The sequence below is a fragment of the Portunus trituberculatus genome, unplaced genomic scaffold (genome assembly GCF_017591435.1).
Source record: "Portunus trituberculatus isolate SZX2019 unplaced genomic scaffold, ASM1759143v1 PGA_scaffold_523__9_contigs__length_663829, whole genome shotgun sequence".
Lineage (NCBI taxonomy): Eukaryota > Metazoa > Arthropoda > Malacostraca > Decapoda > Portunidae > Portunus > Portunus trituberculatus.
In genome coordinates, this window is record NW_025541692.1 from 272,895 (window position 1) to 277,894 (window position 5,000).

General features: G+C 41.2%; 1 protein-coding gene across 2 annotated transcripts in view; it reads right to left on the reverse strand.

Moving 5' to 3' along the window:
• Window positions 1-5,000, reverse strand: part of LOC123500962 — a 112,564-nt gene that overhangs the window by 107,086 nt on the left and 478 nt on the right. For both annotated transcript variants that reach the window (XM_045249515.1, XM_045249513.1), the window contains exon 1: window positions 4,932-5,000. This exon is cut by the window's right edge. The gene's annotated coding sequence lies outside the window, so the exon portion shown is untranslated. The remainder of the gene's footprint in view (window positions 1-4,931) is intronic.

Here is a 5,000-nt window from a genome sequence, read left to right on the forward strand (position 1 = left end):
GTGTACAGTGTACATCGGTGTTTGTTGATGTCTAAGTGATTCATTACTCTGAATTCGTTATTTTGGTCAAAATGTCTATTTTCTTCCTGACTGGTGAGAAAGACGTTCTCCATATTTCTCTAAAAAGTGGCTCTTCTTCCACGGAGTATAGTTTGTTGTTGCTATGTATGATGTAAGGTGAAGTGTTGCTACTGGTGCCTTTTACTTTATCAATTTCTTTGCAAAATCTTTGAGGTTTTTTGTATAATTTTGTTGTTATAGTCAGTTTATTTTTTCCAATTTGTATGTTATTATTTTTTACTTCGGATTATGAGTGCATTTTTTATTACTTTGTATGCTCTACAGTATATCTTAAGGGGGTCCATCCCTATGTTTGATGTTTTGGAGATAGATTTGAAAAGATTTGATGATTCTGTTCTGAATGGGTTTAAGTAGCATTTTAGTGTAGGTATTAGGTATGTTATTTTCCATTGTTCGTTTAGTTACTCTGAGCCAAGATTCTAAGGACTGATCAATTTGTAGCGCATTTGCGTTATATGGGGTGTAGCTTGGATAATATTGCTTTGGAATTGTTTTCAGTTTGCTTTTTCAGGTTGTATTGAGGTTGAGTTTTTGTCGTTATTGCTGATGCCGTGATGGTTATGATGATCGGAAGTTGTGGGTGGTCCTGCCTCTATGAAGTGGTTGTGATATGTTTTGCTGTTGCTGAAAACTAAGTCTGGGGTTGTGTTGCTTGCGTCTGATATCATGTTGTGAAGTTTGGCCCAAGGTCTTAATGTATTGTTCCCTATCATGACTATGAGTCCTGTACCAACAGTGTTAATATAATTGTCTCCTAAAATGTTGTGCTTGGCGTCTGGGTCCCCTACTATGTACGTAGGAATATGGTTAGATACTAATTTGTGGAAGTCTGGGAATGGTAGGTAGAATCGTCTTGGAGGAAGGTATGTAGTTGCAATATTGATAGGCCTAAGCTGGTTTCTAAGTAGATTTGCAAAATGTCAGTGATGAATTCGTCATCAATTCTATATCTAATGTGATTTTTTATAAGGCTAGCGCTTCCATAATTTCTTTCATTGGTTGAGTTTACTTTATAAGTGGTATAACCACACACTGTAAGTGGTTCGTCTTCTTTTAAACCATGATGTCTGGGTGTATTGTGTTGTTTATTGGGTGTATTGTGCAGTTTATGCATCTTTTTTCCTCACTAAGGCAGGTGAACCACAAGTGTCCTACTTCCCCACACTCAGAGAAAATTTTAAGTCTTTCGGTTTGGGCCATTGATTGGTGTAGTGATCCTCTAGAGCATAACATTCCATGCGGGTGATGATATGAATGTATGTTTCTTCTTTGATCTGGTGTGTTGGGACACACTTGGAGAAGAGAAGGAGACCTGTGTTTTGTGCTTTTTCACCTGTTAAGGACTATTGGAAAGTTATTTTAATAGTGTTTGACTTGGGCAATTTAAATATTTCCTCTATGTCATCTTTTGATATCCACTCGTTGTTGTCTATGATCTCTGGTGCTATTTCTTCAATGCTGTCTTGATAAATGTGGTTGTCCAATTTGGTTGTTATTATTGTTGGTTTTGCTTTCAATTCTGGAGGAGTGACTGGGTTGAAGCCTTGATTTCTGAGTTCGTTGGCGATCTCTTTGGGGAGCATTTTTTCGGTGTCTTCATCGGTCCGGGTGAGTACTATATATATCCATCTTTTATTGAAATGATGCGAGTAGCGTATATATTGTTTGAGGAAAGGAGCTGCAACAGAGTAATCTTGTGTTTGATCTTCACTCTCGCCATTGTGGGTTATTAATGCATGGCAGTGTCTGTGTAGTTCATACAAAAATACCTACTAACATGATTGCGCCAGGCATAGAACACAACTAGGAAAGGAGCCTACCTACAGCTAACCCAGTAGCGCTCCCTCAGCTCCTAAAAGCCGCCGAAAGGTGCAAGGATAGCTTGCCCTAAAAAAAGGGTCTTTTGTGTACTATACCTAACAGTGTTTGGCCCGCCATGCGGCTTCTTATAACCACCCCTACTAAGGGTCTCCCTTGAGACTTAGGCCTGTGCCTAAGTCCGTGGGGTTCGGCTTCGTACCACTCTAAAACAGGGATCTCTAAGGCCAGAAAGGAAGGTATAAGTAAGAGAAAATAGAAACACACAAGGAAGAGTCCTCACCGAGTGGGAAGACTCCAGTACACAAGTGTGATTGAATTAAGTTCAGAAGACTGATGGATACAGGAAAATAGTTGACAGCAATAAAGATGGCTCCGGTGTCGAGCGCTATGATAAAAAACAGTTGCGGGGAGTAGGCAGGAAACAGAGTCCCTCTCGCTCTTAGAAGCTCACAGACTTAGTCTAAGTCGTGAGCGGTTGGATGGTGGAGCGGTGGAGGTCTTACTGCAATTGCTGCCTGGTCCGGAATGAGTGAGGAGAACGTTGAACGTTGAAGGGGGGGATAGAAAAGATGGGATAAACTATGAAGAGTAAAAGTTGGTGGGAAGGGAAGTGTTGAGGGCAATAGTGGGAAAGGAAATAAAGTGGGAGTGTAAAGATGACGGGCAAACCGTCTTGCTAAGTAATTTTTTAAAATTTTTGCTCACCCTTGCGGCTTACTTTAGTCAGTAATTCATAATCAATAATTAATAATCTGTGGCTCTTTATCAAACTAATAAGGGTAATTTTTTTCCCTTCCCTTCTTCCTCTTTTTCTTTTTTATTTGTTTAAATAAAACATATCATATGAATTTGCATTTAGTCAAAGCATGTGTCCTGCCTATCCTTACATATCCAACATACACACTTAACGCACTCTCTAAACAACAAATGTTTTCACTACAACGAATACAAAACAGAACATTAAGGTTTGCACACCAAGAGAAATACCCATACACAAAAACAACACAGGAACTACACTCATTATCAAACCTTGACCCTTTAAACATAACATTCCATAAAAGAGGAAACACAATTAAACAAAAAATAGATAACGTCCTTAAGGATACAACATACATTACAACAATCGATGATTACGAACACGAAAATGAACACAATTGGTTTTGGAAACCTAAAACGTATCTTAACAAAATTAACCCAACCCCCATGTTCACAAAGTAGCAGACTGACCAGGAATACATGCCTTGGAGACATATGACAAAACATACATCACACCAACCACACATGGCCTAGAACACAATATAACAACTAACAGACAAAATACAAGGATGGTTTTCTCTCTCCTTTGCTCTGCACCCTGAGTTACTGGGGAGGAGGTGTGGATTCTAACGGTCGTTCAGAGCTTGGTGGCTCCCGTTACCACTTCCTCTCCGGCAAGGGGTGGTGTACACCGGCAATGTCTGCAGACAACCGGCAGCGGAGGAATGTTGAGGGGAAACATTACATCCACCAGTATCTCCATAAAAACTCCCACCAATTAATCTAACTTTTCCAAATACAAAAATATACACAAACAAAACACAGCACACTATGACAGTTTTCATGCGCCCTCTGCTCTGCGCCCTGAGTTGCTGGGGAGGAGGTGTGGATTCTAGCGGTCGTGTAGAGCATGGTGGCTCCCGTTACCACTTTCCTTCCCCGGCAAGGGGTGGTGTACACCGGGAATGTCTGCAGACAACCGCCAGCAGGGAGAGTGAGGAGACTGGGCAGGCAGTCTCTTATGAGTGCTCGTGGTGGACGCAGCAGGTGTGTGGGGCTGTGACTGCCAGTCAGCTTGCATCTTGGCCGCGGCTTGGAGGTTGCCGCTCTGAGGGCAAAGAAGCTTCTGGATGCTGTTGGATGTTGATAGTAGATTTCTCTAAATATATAAACTAGCTTCCGTCATCTTGAGTCTCTCGATGCCGTTAACTCTCTTCAGCACGAGGCCGCTGACGTAGTGGCGGCAGAGAAAACTTAGTAGTGTTCAATTCCTCAAAAACTCAATTCCTCCACTTGTCAACTCTATACAACCTTCTAGACAACTATCCCCTCTTCTTCAACGTCACTCAACTGTCCCCCTCTTCCACACCGAATATCCTCAGTCCGTCCTTTACTCATAATCTTAACTAGAAACTTCACATCTTATATCTTGCTAAAAGAGCTTCTATCATATAATGCGTTCTGAGGCGCCTCCGGCTCTGTACAAGAGCCTTATCCGCCGCTGTAATGAGAATTCTTCTCATTTTTTTGAGAGTTTTCACTAATACAGTTTTGCTAAATAGTGTGGAATCAAAAGCTTTTAGTCTCATCAACTCTCCTCCTTTGACTGGCTGTCTTCCGTCTCTTTTTCACCGCCAGATGTTGCGTCTCTTTCTACCTATTATGTCTATTTTCATGCTTACTGCTCTACTGATCTTGCTAACGGCATGCTTCCCCTCCTTCTACGGCCTCGCTGCACAAGGCCTTCTTCTTTCTCTCACCCCTTATTCTGTCCAATTTCGTAAGGCAAGAGTTAACCAGTATTTTATATCATTCATACATTTCACTGGTAAACTCTGAAACTCCCTGCCTACTTCTGTATTTCCATTATCATACGACTTGATTTCTTTTAAGAGGAAGGTTTCAAGACATTTGTCCCTGAATTTTGGATAACTCTTAAGAAGTGGCAATCCAATGGGCCATTTTTTTTTTTTTTGTTGCCCTTGCCCAGTCTCCCTCTTGCATGAAAAAAGAAAACATATATGCCTTATTATATTCTAATCTTTTAGGAAACTGGCACTCCAAATGTTTCTTTTTTTTTAATCTCTTGTCACCCTTGGCCAGCATCCACGACTGAATTAAAAAAAGAAAAAAAAACGAAGAGAAAAATACAAAAGGCACCTCGCTGCCCCCCAGCCCTGCCAGTCACAGCCCCTCACTCTCTCTCTCTCTCTCTCTCTCTCTCTCTCTCTCTCTCTCTCTCTCTCTCTCTCTGTGTGTGTGTGTGTACTTACTCAAATCAGGTCAACGTACAGGACACTTTCTTCCTTCATGTGACACTACACACAAACACAAACACAAAC